We start from the raw sequence: 18,575 nt of genomic DNA, 5'->3' as shown, positions 1-18,575 counted from the left end.
AATCATCTTCATACAGATCATACATACGGATCAACCAGTGAAGCTTTTAAGGTAAAACAAGAAACCTTTTGTAAGTGATATTGCCTGGTGGATCCCATCTTTTTGGGGAAACTTAAGATCACTAAAATAACTTACTTTCCCAAAGGCAATATGGCCTAGAGTCTAGGAGTGGAAAATCCGCGGTCTTGAGGCCACATATGGCCTTCTAGGTCCATTTTGACTGAGTCCAAGTTTTACAGAATAAATCCTTTTATTAAAGGGATTTGTTCTGTGAAGTTTGGATTCAGTCAAAGGGCCACACTTGAGGACCTAGAGGGTCACATGTGACCTCAGGGCCTCAGGTTCCCTACCCCTGGACTCTAGGCCATATTGCCTTTGGGAAACTAATTTTAATGACCCTAAGCTTCTCCATAAAACAGAGGCAATTCTTTCCAGTATTAGTACTCTTCTAGTGATATTGCATGATTGTGAATCTTGGAAGAAAATAACCTCTGAAAAACAGAAGTTGTGGATTACCCAAATGAAAATGGAGAAGTTCCTGGTAATTTTAAATAAGTACAAACACATTAAAAACAAAGATGAAGAAAAAGTAGTATAAAGGATCTGATCAAAGAAATACATGTGAAAAACAAAATTTGAGTGGGTTATTTGGAGTGAGGGATAATTGATGGACTGCCTGCACATTTTACTGGTATCCTCAGAATGGAGGGAGAGTTTGAGGAAGACCTCTGGTATACTGGGGTGGCCCACTCGTGGAACACGTGAACAAGAATTGCCCAGGGAAAACCCACATTAATGAGATTACAAACCAATTAGGAGAGATGTTGGGGGGAAGGGGACAGCAAATAGCTATTTCATGTTAATTTGATAGGTCACCCTATTTTTCTCAAAAGAAAAGAGAAGAATTTCTCTTTTATCATACTGTGTTATTTCCCTTGCTGCTGTTTCTCAAAAACTCCTTAGGGAAGGCAGAACTTTAATTTAGAAATGAGGAGATAGGTGATAGATAGATAGATGGATAGATAGATAGATAGATAATTACATATAAATACTTATGTAGGGGAGAGGAGCTAAAATAATGCAATGTGCAAATGCAGTAAATGAGGAAAAGCTTTTCTCAATTTATTTTTTAAATTTATTTTATTTTTAATTTATAGAATAAAACAAGCACTTCTGTAACATAGTATAATAAAAAATGACTGCACATGAAACTGCAAAATTATCATGTACAATTTACTATTCCTTTTAAATATATAATAACATTATAATGTAAATTTCTTTTTTTTCCAATTAGTTGAGGTTTGCTAAGTACCTCCAGTGTCTTAAGCATCATACAGAACATGCATGTGATAGAGTTCCTTGCCTCTGGGTGCCTCCATGCCATGGGGTTAAGCTATACCTACACATATCCCCTCTTTGATAACGGTGACAACATCCTCCATCTCTCTAAAGTCTAAACATTGAGCTGGTTTATGTCTCCATTGACATGTGCCTCGCCTGCTCCCAGACCAGACAGACTCTATCCATCCTTATCCACCATGCCTTCCACTTCTAGTTTGGTCTTTTCACTTGTGCAGCACTTAAACTGCTGATGGATTTCCATTAGTAACTGTGGTAAAGGCAGTGGATTTATTAACTCTTTTTCTTCACTCAATATCCTCATTTATAACAAGGTGTGCACTGGAGAACACAGCAAGGCAGATCAATAGCCAGGATAAAATGGGGAAAAACGCCATGTTACAATTTCTTGAATTTTCTCTTCCCCTCCTACACTTAGGTTTATTCCCCCCAAACCATGTATACATGAGGGTTTTCTTCTTATGACTTCCATTCCACTCTAACTCAAAACAAAAAGTCTTTCTTATTGGGGCTCCAAGTGAATTCATATCATAGCTAAGTATGGCCAGGTTAGGTCAGAATTCCTTTTTTAAGTATCATGAATGGGAGGAAAGTGAGACTTAAATCTTCCAGGAAGGCTCTTTCACCCTCCATTCAAAACCAAAGACTTGCCAAAGGCATCGTCAATCAGCAACCGGGTTTAAAATTCTCTTAAAAATGTTTTACTAGTTCACTTTACTTGGCATTTTTATCACTATTTATATCTGTAAAGTAGTGATATAATTAGTAAAGCTATTAATGTTTCTTATGCTTAGTCTTACAAATGCTACAAATCTCTATAAATCTAGCTTATAGCAAAATAAATAATGATGATAATACTGTCAAGCATCAGGATAATTGCTGGACTGCCTTTGTGTAAACCAAGCAAATATCAGCCCTGTTAAACAACTTAATCTGGGCCACTTAGCCACCCCCTCCTTGAATCATTCTTGTGCTTGAAAGTAACCACTAAGCAAAGAGACTCCTTAATTTCCATCAGTTCCACAGTGCAGGACCACTGTCAAGGCCCCTGCCTACTGTTTGACTTGTGGAAGCTTGTCTCCGGAGTCCTTTTTATGCTAGCAAAGTGGAAGTGTGTGTGTATTTGTGTGTGTGTGTGTGTGCGTGTGTGTGTGGTGTCCTTCTTTTCAAAGACAACCAGTGGCATCATAGCTGATTTGTAGATTTGTGTGTGAACTGAATTTAAGTGAGGCAGAGTCATTGAAGTCCAGTGGCAGGACAAAAGTCAAGTTGATTGGCAATGGCCCAGGATACAGTAAATGACCTTGGCATCTTCGATGCCTGACTAAGCTCTAAGCACTCCACAGAGCTTGCTTCAGTCACCTCTCTGGTCATTGGAAGAAATTGTTCACATTCATCCATTCTGCCAAAGGAAGCCTTCGCATGCTTGGGGTAGGTACTTTTCTAACTCACAGATGGATTTGAGGCCCATCAGTTACCCTCAACCTTGTTTAGCCTGTCTGCTGAGACAGTTTAGCTGACTGTGGCCACTGTGCGTGCTACATCATCTTGGAGTCATAGGTAGAGTTGAGTGCCAGGTGGACACCAAAGGTAGATGAATAGCTGTGAAAAGGAGTCAGCAAACCGTCATACCAGAGGCGCTAGTCCTCCCTGAACACCCCAGACATCCCATGCATGTATATGTACATATATATGTGTATAAATACAAATATGAATGTATGCACACATGTATATAATGTTGCATTGACCTAGTACTGAGATGTCACTGAAGACCCCAATGTGTGTATCTGAATTATGATACTAGCTGAAATTTATATAGGTCTCTTCATATATTATATTATTCGAGCCTCATAAATGAGATTCATGTGATATTAGTACTTTAGGTATTATCCCCATTATATTGATAAGGAAACAGAGGCTTAGAGCATTTATGTTAATTGCTAAAGGTCATATAGCTAGTAAAGGTCAGAGTCCCTCCTGACAGTTCATCTCAATCATCCCTAGTTTTTAATGTTTATATAGACATCTGTATAATGTATATGACTCCCCACTCTCTCTTGACTGATAAGTATCTCAAGTCTTTATAAAGATAGGCATCCCCATAGGCCAGGTGACAAACAGAAACATCTTTATTTTTTCTATGAAACTCTGATTTGCATGGATACCTGGATTATGATGTAGCACACATCTATGATGTCTGGAAGTATACTTTTACCTGCAAACTATTCCCAGCATTTTCATTTTAAGTAACTAGAAGAAATTAAAATGAACGGCCCTACACACCAGCCCTGAATAATGGGCCTTCTAAAACAAAGGTATTAGACAAATATATCAGCTATGAGATATACCAAAAGCTAGCACCCCAGTATCAGCATTTTTTAACTTTCACTCTAAAGTGACTGGATGATAAGAGAGTACAATATGTATTTGGAATTCAAGGCGAGAAGATCTTTTTAATATAACTGTTTTACAATGTAGCCATATATCATTTCCTAGCAAAATGCAAAACAAAGCCCAGTTCTGAATCTGAAACATACATGATAGATTTCCATTGTTTTATTTTACTCCTTGAATGAATTTCTCAAACCAAACTTTTGTTGATGGTGCCAAAGGGTTTTAGTGACTCTTTCTTCACAGGGAAAGTAGCTTCCAGACGAAAAGGAACTGTATGGAGGTGAGTAATGAATGCAGAGCTGTATAGTCCCATGGCAGCATGTGTAGGGGGATGACATGAATAGACAGTAAGTGCTTGGTGTGTTGAAAAGTCAGTCTCCTTTTCTATTATATTTGGCCACATTGAGCCAACGTGCAAAGGACTGGCCAGGCATTATCTTCCATTAGCATTTTTTATGGTACTTTATATTGGCAGAGTGCATGACAATTCTTTATTCTTAACTTCACAGTATTCCTTGTGAAGTCATCACCATCACTATTTATAAATTCATATTTATCAAACATCTGGCATGCTAGGGGCTATAGATCAATGGCTAATATTCAGAACTTTACAAGTGCCACACTGAAGCCCCCTGGATCCCTAGGGATCCCCCAGTCCAGTTCTCTTTCTGATGAGTAATTCAAAAAAGGTAGTCCTCATTGAGGTCAGCTTCCACATTCAGAGATTTGTACCCTCTAAATATCCTTCATTTCTCTAAATAACTCAGTATAAGACTACCTTTCCATTAATTTATCCAAAATGGTCCTGAACCTATTCACATTTTCATCCTCTTTTATCTCTGAGTAACAAGCTCCCTAAGTTGACTCTGTGATGTAAAGTCATTTTCCCTGTATTTAGTAAAACTACTTCTCTCACACTGACAGATTTACACTTTCATCCCCCTCATTTCTAGAATTATATAAATATTGAGTTTGGTGTTGTTTTAGTCTACTATTATCGAATGTGAAGTTGTCTTCTCTTCTGGTTCTGCTCTCTGAATGTTTTTGTTTTAACCTCCTCACTAGGAGCCTTACTTTTCTCTTGAACTCTATTCCTGATTCTAGACTTTTCCATCTTGTCCCCTTTTTCTTCCTTGGCCCTCTCCAACTTTTTAACTCCCTTTTATTTGCTGTCTTCCCCTGCTCAAATGCAAGCTCCTTTTGGGAAAGAAGTAACTCTCTCTTCTCTCTGTCTCTCCTTCTCTCTCTCTGTCTCTCCCTCTCCCTCTCCCTCTCCCTCTCTCCCTTCCATCACACACTCTGCTCATTGTCACCTGTAGGATTGGCTTTTCATTGATGCATCAGACTATCTGGTACCTCTAAATTCATTAGCAGAAGGGCTGGTACAAGCAGCACTTTTTGCATCCATTCCAGGATTCTGAATAGCTGCAGCTCATAGGAGGAGTCCAAAGGAATGTCCCACATTTGGTAAAGAGTCCTTTGTGTGCTCTTCTGATTCCTGGGCCTTTAGGGCACTATTTTACGTATTATTCTGACATGCTACTAAAAGGTTAGGGTGTAAGTGTTAGCCATGGCTCTTGTCACTTGTCAAGTACTATAGTGTCTTCCTTTGTAACATCTTTCATATATAATCTCTTCTCTCCTATGACGTTATCATTCTGGTGCAGGTCCTGATCTCTTCATGCCTTTTCTAGTGCAATATCCTCCTGCTTGGTCTCCCTGATTCAAATTTTTCTCCATTTCAATTCATACTCTATTAAATTGTCAAACTGATCCCCCTAAAATACATATCCGACCAGATTACTCCCCGCCCCATTCAATAAACTCTAGTGGCTCCCTATTACCTCTACAGTCAAACATACCACCTTACTCCCATTCACAAACTCTGTGACCCAATGACCCTGGTCTCCTGCATGTTTCTTATACAGGATACTTCCAACTCCAAGGGATTGTCACTTGTTGTTCTTCATGCTCTTCCTGCTCATTTCTACCTCTTTGATTTCCTTCAATAATTGCATATTGGGGGATGGTGTCCAGGCAGGGAAGTGAGAGAAAAGATTAAGGCAGGAAAACATAGGGCCAAAGAGGGTGAAACATTTCTCTTCCTCATCCAAGGATGCCATGCTACTTTTATTAACTATAAATCTTACATACTTGCATCAAGAGCAAGGTGACCATGGCCACATTTTCCTATTTAATTTTGGAAATTTTTTGCCTAATCCCTATAAAGAGTTAAGTAGAGTTTCCGTCTTATTTTCTTCCAGAAAGCCTTTCTTGACTCTCAAATCTGCACTCATCTCTTCCTTTGAGACACTATAACATTATTATCTGTATTGTTCATGCTGGTACTTACCATAAACTACCTTGCCCTATTACTAAATTGTTATGGCTTGTGTATGCTGTCTCTCAAAAAAAAAATCTAAGCTCTTAAAAGTACAGAATCATGTTGTACATTTCATTTGTAATACACTAAGTGCCTGGACATCCTAGATAGCCAATGAACATTTTTTGAATGAATGAATGATTCTTAGTGTCTGACTACCATTTTGGTCCCTCAACCTTCTTTAGATATCTCTTGGAATATTGATCTAACTTGGGCCACCTGAGCACATGACAAGAGACTAACCCCAAGATTCCGTAGCAGGAACAGATTCCCAAAATGAAAGATTAAATCTCGACCAAAGATTAGTTCTTTCAAAAGTTAACAGAGGCTTCCCAAAGTAGAAAATGTGAAGAGGTTTTAAATGAGATTTTAGCCCCTGCCACTGATATAAAAGGAGTTGCTATATGGGAAAGGGAAAAAAAGAGAGAGAAAGAAAGAAAGAAAAAATCCTCAAACCTATAATACACCCCAGTTCTGCCTGTTGTTCATGCATTTGGCTCTGCAGGCCCGTTGACCTTGTGTCGGAAAGCTGATCACGTGGAGCTGAAGCTATCAGGCATCACCTGCCTGGGTGCATTCTTCTGACTTTTGTCTGTATTTCTATTACACAAATGCCACAAATTCTGTCTTTACAAGATTGAATTGAAGATTGAACTGCCTGAAATTCCAGAGAGGGGAACATCACCTTCCCCTCTGCTCCAGTTGGAGACCTAGGGCTGGTCCCTAGCTCCTCCCTAACAGTATGTGGTTACCACGGGCAGATTTGTGTGAGATTTATGTTTATCCAAGTTCCGGCCCCTACTGGCCTTAGATATCAAAGGTAGAGTTATAAACTAAAGAAATTTACTGCAAGAATCAAGTGACTGCTGGTGAAGCCAGAGCATTTCTCTCCTTTTTAATAAGGTTAAAAATAGTTACAAGTGGAGCACTGGAATAAGGACTTTAAAAAGCTGCGTGTCGGTGCATCTATAGCTGAGGCACAGACCAGGGTTTTACATCCCCATCTAATAACTGTATCCCCTCTCTCTCCCCTACCCTCTAACCCCTCTCCCCATGTTTCTGCTTCTGGTCCTCATTTAATACACTAACAGCAGAGTCCATATACCTCCCACAATTTTCATCCCTGATCTTTCCCTGGCATTAGATGGACATTAGATGAACCAGCATCCTGTTTACAATTTCAGAAGGTTGTTTTAACCAATAGGTGGATAATTCATTGCTAGTGGTGGTGGCGGTCCTTTGTTCTCAAAGGGGGACCAGTGACATCACAGGAAATGTATTGACTTGCATGTGAATTGGGTTTAAGTGAGGCAGAGTTGCTCAAAGTCGATACTTGGATAGTTTTATATTAAAAATGACAGACTGGCAGGCAGGAAAAGGGTTCTGACAAATGGTTGAACTTATAGAGTATTTTATATCTAACCTGCTGAAGAGTTGGTTAAAAATAAACTTACCAACTTGGGAATCTTGTTGGTATAGGTGGTTTTAGTAAGACTGAATGAAGTCCAAGCTTTCAGAGATAAAATTAGCAAGTGTAGTCTGAGTTCAGGGAATTGAGTGGATTTAAGGGCATCACCCTTGAATGCCAAGTCATACATCTATGCTTTCCATCTCTTGAAGAAATTTCATGTAGATTTGACAAAGAGGAAAAACTAGTTTCATGGTTTTGTTTGGTTTTTTGAGTTTGGTTTTTGGTTTGGTTTGGTTTTTTGTTTGCTTGTTTGTTATTGCCATAATAAGAGTCTCACTATAGTCTGCCCTTTCAGACACTGCCTTGTCATCTGTAGTGGTGTGTTATGTGTAGGCACCATGTTTAAAGAAAGATATTTATAAGGTGGAGAATGTCTAGTGGAGGGTATGTAGAATGTTGATGATATGTTCATACCATATGAGGATCAACTGAAAGAAACAGGGAAGTTCAGCCAGGAGAAGAAATGATTTTGGATGGGCGTGATAGCTGTCTGAGTACTTGAAGGGTTGTCTGGTAGACCAGAGATTAAAATTGCTCTAAATGTTTAATAGATTGATTGTCCCTAGAGAGAAAGACCAGAAGCAATAGGTAGAGATTATAAAAATTTTTAAGACTGATATAGGGAAGTTTTTCCTTATGTCAATTAGAACTTTTCAATTCAAATCAATTCAATACACAAAGAATGTTAGTCTATCAAGAGGCATCTATCATGTGTGTACTGTGTATCTTATTAAGTCCCTATTAGATTCTAGACTCCTGCTTCAATGAGCTTACTTTCCCTTAGAAGGGGGAAAACCTCTTATACAGACAAGGGCCTATAATCCCAATTTAAAATGGTTTGTCTCATAAGGTAGTAGATTGGCCTTCAATGTAGGTCTTAAAGTAAAAGTGTAGAAAAAAATTCATTTCCAGGTATGGGTTAGACTAGACTAGACCACAGAGGTTCCTTCCTCCTAACTCTGAAATGATATGATTACATTCTAGATCAAAGTCCTTGATCAAATGCAACTAGGAGACAGAGTTAATGAAAGAACTCAATAGAATCCAATTTAGATTTCAGAACAATAACATGCAAAATGACAAGATGACAGGAAGAGAATTTCCCAATAAAAACTCACATTTAACATCTCTGGAATGTGATTTCATTCTTCAATTTCTTGGTCATCTAAAGTCCTTCTCACTGGTACTTAAAGCAGTGCAGACTAGGTCCAGTGGTGAGGAATGCCATTCAGAGGTCATCAGAGGGTACTTTGGTTGGCTTCAGAAAAGAGCTCACTAAATGCTTGGGACTTTTTATAATAAGGAAATAAATCTGGTTAATCAGCAGAGATAAAGGCATGGGAGGATTTGATGAGATAATGGCATTATCAAAAATGAAGGTTGAATCTAAAACAGTAATCTCATTTTATGTATGAGAAATATCAGAAGAAAACCAACTCCAAATTTTAGATGGTCCAATTTAATCACAAGACTATGTTAATCCTAAAAGTGGGCCTCAACCTATATAGAAGTACTCAATCACTAAAATGCATAGTCTTGAGTATTTGGCTGTGTTCTTCCCTTGCCTGCTGTGTCCAGGTAGTAGAACATATGGCCTGTCAGACTACCCACCGATAAGAGACCTCTTCATTACCCAAGCACGAAGTGGGGGAAGAGAGAAGCTGTAGAATTTGAGTTACATAACTTACTTATGTAGACTTCAGTTAGATGTTTAACATACAGGAAGTTCATGTTGGCTTTATTTTCTAAGGAGAGGAGTAAAATGATGTGGATAATAACAAAAAGAGGAAAACTTGCCATTTTGTATATAGACAACAAAGTCTTCTCAGCTGGATAACATGGCAATGAATTTATCTATTTGCTTTATTGTTCTTAATACCCTCAGGTTCTCCACACTTTCCTGGCAATCTGACCAATGTCAACTTCCTCAGAAAAAATTTAGCTTCTTTAATGTTACTGAAAAATCTTCCTCCTCTGCTCCCAATTCCATTTTGGATATGTTGAATTTGAGATGTCAATGAGACATGCAAGTGGAGGTATCCATCAGACAACTGAAGATATAGGACTCAAGTTCAGGAGAGCCAGACTATTTAGGGGGAAGGTGAGAGATTAAATTCAACCAAATCAGTGTTTTAATGTGACTTGATTTAAAAATATTCATTAAATTTCATTTCTCTGATGTCATGGTTTTCAAAAACGAAGAATGAACATAGACCTGTGAGTAAATTGAGCTGCCTGAAGAGGGACCCAGAAAGCTGGGTAACTCAGCTCATCTGCTCCCTTCTGTCCACCACTTCCTTCTCCTCTCCAAAGGAAGGTAAATTTGGATGGCCAGAGGACCCCCAGTTAGCTTGGGGTTTATGGGCCAGATTTCTCTTTCTCTTTCTCTCTCTCTCTCTGTCTCTCTCTCTCTCTCTCTCTCTCTCTCTCTGTCTCTCTCTCTCTCTCTCTCTCTCTCTCTCTCTCTCTCTCTCTCTCTCTCTCTCCCTTCCTTCCTTCCTCTCTCTCTTTCTTTCCTTTTCTTTCCCAAAACCTGTGAAGCCCATACATTGCGCAACAATAGATCCCTGCCCAAACTCCACTTGATGACTGTTTTCAGGACACTCCTGGTTTCGGAGTGATTATCAATAGTAAATGCTTCTCTTTCCCTCATAGCTTGATTTACTTATTTTATTGTTTTGCTCATTAAAAGGACCATTCCCTAATTACTTCTTAAAGAGGCCTCTTCACTGAACGGGCGTTTCCTCACTCTAAGTGAGTACCTGAATAGGCCAAGGTCTCCCATTGCATTATGGGCTTTCTTCAGTCATCCTGATGAATATCTGGTTACTGGATCCAGATAGCTCTGGAGGAGAAAGTGAGGCTGGTGACCTTGCACAGCCCTCCCTCACTCAAAACAAAGTCAAGTGCAAGTCATGTCATCATTTCTCTGATGTCATTTTCTTTGAAAATGAAAGACAAATACACAGATTAAATTTCAGTGCCAAGTACTGGGGAATAGAAAGACAAAAATGAAATAGTCTCTAAAACAGGAGCTCACCTCCTACTGAGGAGGGGAAGGGAGGGTTGGAAGTGAAGGACATAGAATATGTAATATAGATACTTAACTATAGGGTACTTTGATGAGAGAGAGAGAGAGAGAGAGAGAGAGAGAGAGAGAATATTCTAAACTAAGTCTTGATGGAAGAAAAGGATTTTTATAATAACAAAAAGGAGTAATTTCTAAGAGTGGAAGATGGTTTCTGCTAATGGAGATGGAATGGCAAGTTTTGGGGGGGAAGCCAATATAATAGAGTTTGGAAGTTCTTGGAATTAATTGGATGGGGGGAGCAGTGAAGGAAAGAGTTCATGGTAACTCTTAGGCTTTGAGCCCCATTGACTAGAAGAGTGGTTGGACCCTCTATAGAAAGAAAGCAGTTTTTAAGACTTGTTTTGGAGGAGTGAATTATTAGGGATGATGATGAGCTCCATTTGACATACAATAGTAGTAGAGAAAGCTAATCAGAAGATCTCAGTCTTAGTGCTAGAAGAGACCTTCAAGGTCATATAATTGAACCAAAACCCAGAGGGATATCATCTCAATGGAGTGGAAAATACCCTTCAACAGTGCAAGCTGAAGCCATCCATATCTGCTCATTCCACAAAACTCATGCCCATGTCCTCCCATAAGTCCACAGCTATGTGCACTTGCTTTGTCTTGACATCACAAGGTTACCAGGGTAGCACTTTGGCTACCACTTGTCATCTCTAGCCATCAACATGGGGCCAGCTCTTCTCTTCCCATCACATATTTCCTTGATGACATCTTTTACTCCTTTTCTTTCTCAACGCTCTTCATTACTTATACCCTGAAGTGTGTTTAACAAAAGCCCATAAAACAAAGAAAAGCATAAAATGGCCCTCGGTTCTGTACAGTTCCCTTCAACCTTCTTCCATGAAAATGGGACAAAAAAAGGACAAAGGGTAATACGAATCACATAGCTTTTAGACCATTTTAAAACTTTAATGTGATAGTTGGTACTCTGTGTGCATCTAAACAAATAATGATCTTTATTTTACCCAGTTAAAGCCAGTTATTGCCTAAATTTCACATTTTATTTTTGTCCCAAATCCGTGACTATACAGTGGATAGACCCAGCATCTCCAACCCTCCTGACCTTGCTTTTGTGTGCCAACGTCGCAACAAGGCAGTAATGGTATCCTCAGTGAGCCTAAGTTCGATCCATTCTCTTCAGCTGCATTAGGAGGCTCTGAGTTCATCTTCCAATTGAGTCAACATCCCTGCCTTCGGGGGAATGTTGGTTATCTCTAGCAAAAACACTTCATGAGGCCCCTGTACAACTTATCCCCAGCACATCAGTAGCCGATGAACAAACATTGTGAGGTGAGCCTAATAAGAGAAGGTGAAGAATGTCATTTCTCTCTCTCACACACACACACAAATACCTTTCACCTGGAAGGATCAAAATGCTTTGTATCAACTTTCTTCCACACACTCACACCAAAGAAATCACTCCTTATCTGAGTAAGAAAGCATGCACCACCTTAGTCTGAAATTTTTTATGGCTGTATTATAAACCCCTGAAAGTAGGGGGTTTATAATGGAAACACTGACAGACCCTTAACTAGAGGGGCATTAGCAGACGCCACCATAATAACCATTTAAGCCCTCTTTCCTCAGAAATAATCTGCTGGGCCAATGAGAGCAGAGTAAACATGGCTGGTATCTTAATGACCTTTGAGCATTAGCAGATGGCCTTTTTATGATCACAGATTAGCAGTACATGGCCGATTTTTAATGACCCCTAACAGGTGCCAGAGGTTCTTTTCACTTTTTTTTTTGTTCATATACCTTCTTAGAGAGAATGGGAGAAGCCTTTCCATTGAATCTCTTTTCCATCTTTCCCTTTTACTTTGGCTCAGTTCTTTAGCTTCAGCATCCACAGTCTATGGCTAAGAGTAGCTGCTGGGACTTTCCTGACCAGAGTGACCCCTTTTCATTCTCCAGGCTTTCTTTCAGGATCTCCAAGTTTTAGAATTACACGTGTACAAAATAGACAAAAGGGCCCCCAAATAAGCCTGACTGATTTGACTCTCGGTTGCCTGGCATGATGGAGCTGAATGATAAAACACTGTAGCTGCTTCTTTCAAAGTTAATTAAATGAATCAACTAGCATGGGTGAAGCCATCGGAACACTTCCACTCTGCCATTTGCAACGTCATTGAATTAACTTCACCTGGAAGCACATTTCCAAACTTTCCCCCCTTCCCCAAACTGAAGGCCACATACCTTACCCTGTTCATCTTCCCCTCCCTCTGTTCCTGAAGAGGAGGGAAATCAGAGCTCTTAAGCATAGTCAGTGAATGTAAATGATCTTTCCATCCAATGTTTGGGTAAATATCCCTTTGCCCTAGTTTATTCTAGCACTGGAACAATTCAGGAGGGCACCAGGACACAGAGTAATTACCAAATTGGTTTCTCTGCGTTTATCTCTGTGGGTGAGGAAAGAAAACCCCCTACAATTAATCTCAGATGCTGTCTGCTTATAAGCAATTCTGGGGCTACAAACCTTTGAAGCAGATAAAGCCTGCCTGAAAGTTGGAGCAAAAGCAGTACTCGATTGAACTCCAGAGAGCATGTGAACTCGCCCCACTTGGCCTAAAGGTTGGAGTCGCTATCTCTGACAGAAACAAAGCTGAAACAAGACCAGAGGAAATAAATACTCTTTCTTTCAATAGGCGGCATTCCCCTGGGATGCATATACATATACCCCTCTTTTATGATTTTTTTTAAGCTGCAAGTAAGTTTACAGGAATATGACTTGTTTTCCAAGGGAAACACAGGTTGTCTTTTCTAAAATAAAAAATGTTGCAGGACGTGTGGATTACAGCTACTGTACAAAATAGAGACCAGCAACCAACAAAATGCTGGTATAGAAGGATATGGAAAGAAGCATTTCATTTAAAGAAACGTTAGAGACACTTCCCCCCCCCCGCCCCCCACAAGAGAGTTGTCACAAGCATGAAAGAAAATAAGTTTACAGACCTCATTTGGGCAAGTTGGAGGGTACTTTTTGCCCCTTGCTTTGATGTACTTGTTCATAGAGATATGATATGTCCTCTCTGAGAAATTGTTTTTCTGCTGGATATTCCATCAATGTGGCTTTCTTTTTATTTTCATTTAAGACGATTCTTTAAGATATGATGTACTTATGTTTCGAGCCAATCCCTAACTAGTTTGAAAAAAAAAGTTGATTGAAGTTTAACTGCCTCCAGAGGGATGCAGAATGTACAGGTATTTGAAAACTACTTTTCTTCCCAACAGTCCTCTGAAATTCACCAGACCTGGGCAAACCAACTCTACTCCCTTGCCTCTGGCGATTTCTTTCTCAGTTCTTGGTCAAGTATCAAGAAAGCTCCTCTTTGTCTATGCTTTGTAGCTCAGAGGTGTAAAACCAATTAAGAAAATGAATCCCAAGGTGTTGAATTTCTAGATCTAGTGGGCAATTTTTTTTTCCTTCTTCATATCAGATGTGAGGTAGAGAGGGAGAGGATGTGCTGGCCACTATTACAGATGAATCAAGGTGGAGATATTCCAAATACTACATTAAAGTATTCAAAGTGTCTGTTTCACTTATAGGTATGTCCTTATTGTATAGAACCCACTTTCTCTTTTTTGAGGATCAAGTTAATGGATGGGGTAAGGGATAGAATGTTAATATTATGACCTCCTCGCTTCTGGAACCTCTCATCCGGGAAGGATGATGAGGACATTTTTCTATGTCTTCAGCAATTGACTAGGAATGGAACTTTGCAATTTTTGTTACTTTTAAATCTCAGCCCCTGTTGCTTGGGAAGCCCCATCTTTAAACTATTAATATGTGAATGTCTCTGCCCGCTCCCAGTCAAATCAGGATCACTTTCTATCAGACATAGTTACAAAGACAAAATGAAAAATCCATTACTAATTAGACAGTTAAATTAAACTGCTTTAAATTTATTTTATGGAAGGCATAAAGTACATAACAGAGAGGACCCAGAGTGGTACCAATGACCTTTTCCAGAGACTTGTAGCCCACCCTGATGCTTTTTGAACCAATTGGCTGAAAACCCCAGGATTTCTTAACACTCTGTATTCCCTCTCTACCACTTTTAAACCTGAAGGATTTATTTTTATCAGTCCCTCGCCCACATAATGACTTTAAAATTCCTTAGGTTCTTACCTTAAAATATAGCTGGGAATTAAGAAATAATGCCAATTAACAGTTTAAGCTCAGAGGCACTGATGGAGTTAGACATGACTTCTTTCTAGAAAACCGTCATAAGCACACAGAAGAATCTACCCAGCCTTAGAGTTCGGTGCATTAGTGTATCCATTCATCATGGCTTGATAAGTGTCGGGGCAATATACATAGACAAAGGGAAATTGGGCACCGCTTGTTCCAGTGAGGAACTTTGAATGTCAGGCAAAGTGTAGAACATTTAGCTCTATTTAATGCAGAAAGCTCTGTTCATACAACATTGCTGCTGCTCTCTTACAAGCCCCAAAGTCAGAAAATCTTAGTGGATTGGTTTCCCCATTTACCATTCTCTTAGCCCCTTTGCATATGTGTGATATCCAGTGTTATTGCATATGTTGTTAACTTTGATGCCATCATATATTGTACAGTATAGCCAGGTAATGGTAAGGTTTTCCAGCTCATTTGCTATTAGAAGATTTTTACATGTCTTCATTGGTGTTTGTGAGCCCTTCTTAGAGCACCTAGGTGGAAGGTTGGTTACCCATTTGTTAAATAGCTTTTATCATCTAACAAGATTTCATTTTACTAGATTGTTTCTAAAGGGCTGTGGGATAAGTCACACTCCAAAAGAGTTGTCCTCCACGTAGTCAATAAATGCAAATAAAAATGTGAGGACAAAATTTAGCCTTTTGAATATCAAAGCCTATGTCAAGTCCTACCACTCCTCACCTCACATCTGACACTACCACCCCCATCTGAACTTACCTGACAATTAATTATTTCCCTGCATCATGTATTCTAATACATGATGAAATTCATTTTAGCATTTATCGTGTGTCATCTTTTAATTGTTTGCTTATGGTTTCATGTCTTCAAATCTGAGTTTTCCAACAATAGAATAAGCTCCTCCAGAGCCAGGAATATTTTCTGTATTTCTCTGTGTCCAAGGATGTGCTAGAGTTAGTTCAAACTGACCCCTAGAGAGTCAATTATTAAATTTTCAGTGTGAGCATTTGTACCTTGGAAATGAGCAAATGCTATAAATCAGGGCTTCATTTTTTTCTTATTATTATTTCTGGGCTTATGTGATAGAGAAAATGTTAATACAGAATAAATTTAAAAGTATATTATGAACATTTTTTTATGGGGAGCCAGTCGTTAAATGTTTACCAGCACACCCTTGTCCATATCCCTCATATCACCGAGTTCAACAGTGAATACATAGAAAATACTTAATAAATTATTTTAATTGAAGTGAAAAAGGATTTCATATTCATTCAAAAAATCATTCAACATGAACTTATTGAGTTCTTATTATGTGAACCAGTCAATTGTTGTCATCGTTCAGTCATTTACAGCTCTTCAGGATCCCATGAACCAACTGTCCATGGGGTTTTATTGGCAAAGACGCTGGAGTGGTTTGCCGTTTCCTTCCCCACTTTTATGCAGACAGGGGGTTAAGTAACTTGCCCAGGGTCTCACAGCTAGTAAGTGTCAGAGATCAGATTCGAAATCTGGTCTTTCTGACTCCAGGCCCAATGCTCTATCCACTGTTGCACCTCCCTGCTCTTACTGATTAGCTCTGGGTGGCAACAAGGATTTGAACAAAGCCAACAAGAACCCCCAAAGAATACCTATACTCTGACTTCTTTGGGATTTATATTCTAGTTGGGGAATTTACAATCTGAGAATAAGGTCAAATGTAGGGCGAGATAAAAGGATCATAGATTTAGAGCTGGAATGAACCTTAGAGATTATCTAGTTTAATCCCTTTTCAGGACCCTGAGCCGGAAAGGGACCTAAGGCCCAATTCCTCAGTCCTGTCCCCTGACGGAGTTATGGATCATGGCCACATGCCATAGGCATTTGTCTTCTACCCAAGGTCTTCTCCAGAAATCCTAAAGCCATCCCTCAACCAGACCCACCTGTGGGTCTTGTTTAGCCAGTTTACCTGATATTCCTCCTTCTTACCTCTGGACCAGACTCCCCATGTTCATACCTACACATGCTCGTCTTCTGTGATATAGTGTGTTATAGTACACAATACAGCACATACACTTGAAGTTGACCTTATACAGTCTAATCATCTACCTTCCTCCACAACCCTCTCTCCAGCCACCAATAATCTATCTGTCTGCATTTATTCATTAATGGTTACATATTCCCACCTTCTCATATTTTCTTCATCCCAATAATTTGAATTCCAGCTGCTGATACACAAAGTTGATTCCCTGTCCCCATCTCTCTGCTCCTTTTCTCCCATCCCCCTTAATCTTATTTCTGAAATGTCCCACTCCAACTTTTCCTGTCTTTCTACTTTGTTCTTTAGAATGAGTGCTGTTGATGAACATTAATAAGCTTCCTTTCATCTCAAACCTTCTTCCTTCACAAACCTTTCAGTCTTCTGGTGCTCATGGAGACCTGCCTCCTTTACGATGACACTACATCCCTGGGCACACTCGCCATTACTGGTTGTACTTCCACTTATACTCCCCAATTTACTGACCATGCTGGGAGAGTTAAAATGTCCCTTATTCCCCCTAACACATCTAAATTCTCAATCTGCAACCTCTCCTCCTTTGTTTCAGTTGTTCAGTTGTGTCTGACTTCTCATGACCTCATTTGGGGTTTTCTTGACAGAGATACTGGAGTGGTTTAGCCATTTCCCTCTCCAGATCATTTTACAGATGAGGAAACTGAGGCAAACAGGGTTAAGTGACTTGCCCAGGGTCACACAACTCTTAAGTGTCTGAGGCTAGATTTGAATTCGGGAAGGTGACTGGCACTCTATGCACTATGGTGCCATCTAACTGCCTCCATTTATACTCTACTTGTCTTCTATGTATCTAGTTATTTGTATTGTCTCCCCCAGTATTTTTTCAGTCTTTTTTGCCTTTTTTTTTTAATACTGAGCTCCTAGAACTATGTCTGGAATAGAGCAAATACTTCAAAAAATATTTGCTGACTGACTGATTTTACAAAGGAGAACACCAGGACCCAGACATGTGAAGTAATTTGCCAAAGGATACCCAAATAGTGTATTGTGTATTATGATGCAGTATTAGATACAGTTTTAGATGATACAGTATTAGAAAACTGATTCTCTGCCCACAAATATAATTCTTTACAATATACCATGTTGCCTCTCTCAAACAACATAACAAGTGTTAGAAAGAGACAAAGTAAGGGGATGGTCAAACTGATGTTAAATTAATCAAACCTTCTAGAAAATTCAGTAGAATATGGTCTCAGATGACATAATGGCCACCCATTATAGACACAAGTGAGGGAGACTGGACTAGAAGAGCAAAGTTAGGATAAGTATGGTATCTGTGAGTAAAACAAGGAGAAATGGTTCAGAGATATTGTGTTAGATATGGGATAGATGAAGACCAAAAGAAAGCCACAGAAAGTATTTTGATTTGAGGTGCTCTAAGTTCTTGAATAAGAGAATAATTGTGTAGTGTTCTCTGGTGAAATGCAGTAGGGATATATTAGTGGAAGGGAGGCTAAGTAAGAGTCTACTGCATTAATCTAGGGACAAGGTTATAAGCACTTTATCTAGGATAGTATATAGAGAAATGGAAAGAAAAGGTAGAATGATAAACATTTCAATGGAATGAGCACCAAGACTTGAGAAATGATTCAGAATTGGTGGCAAAACTTTAGGAGGCAAAGTGGTACACCTGTGCTAAAGGAAAAATGGCTGTGCTAATCCATGAAATCA

The 18,575-nt window shown here is 39.3% G+C and overlaps 1 long non-coding RNA gene across 2 annotated transcripts in view; it reads right to left on the bottom strand.

The window, feature by feature from the left end:
* Positions 1–11,634: 11,634 nt before the first annotated feature.
* LOC140528069 (uncharacterized) overlaps positions 11,635–18,575 on the bottom strand; it is a 36,845-nt gene continuing 29,904 nt past the window's right edge. For both annotated transcript variants that reach the window (XR_011975062.1, XR_011975057.1), the window contains exons 4-5: positions 13,654–13,840; positions 11,635–11,997 (exon numbers count right to left, since the gene is read on the bottom strand). This is a non-coding gene — a long non-coding RNA (uncharacterized lncRNA). The remainder of the gene's footprint in view (positions 11,998–13,653; positions 13,841–18,575) is intronic.

The sequence above is a fragment of the Notamacropus eugenii genome, chromosome 1 (genome assembly GCF_028372415.1).
Source record: "Notamacropus eugenii isolate mMacEug1 chromosome 1, mMacEug1.pri_v2, whole genome shotgun sequence".
In the NCBI taxonomy this organism is placed as follows: domain Eukaryota; kingdom Metazoa; phylum Chordata; class Mammalia; order Diprotodontia; family Macropodidae; genus Notamacropus; species Notamacropus eugenii.
The sequence above is the reverse complement of the archived record's forward strand: the minus strand, read 5'-3'. Positions and strand labels throughout refer to the sequence as shown.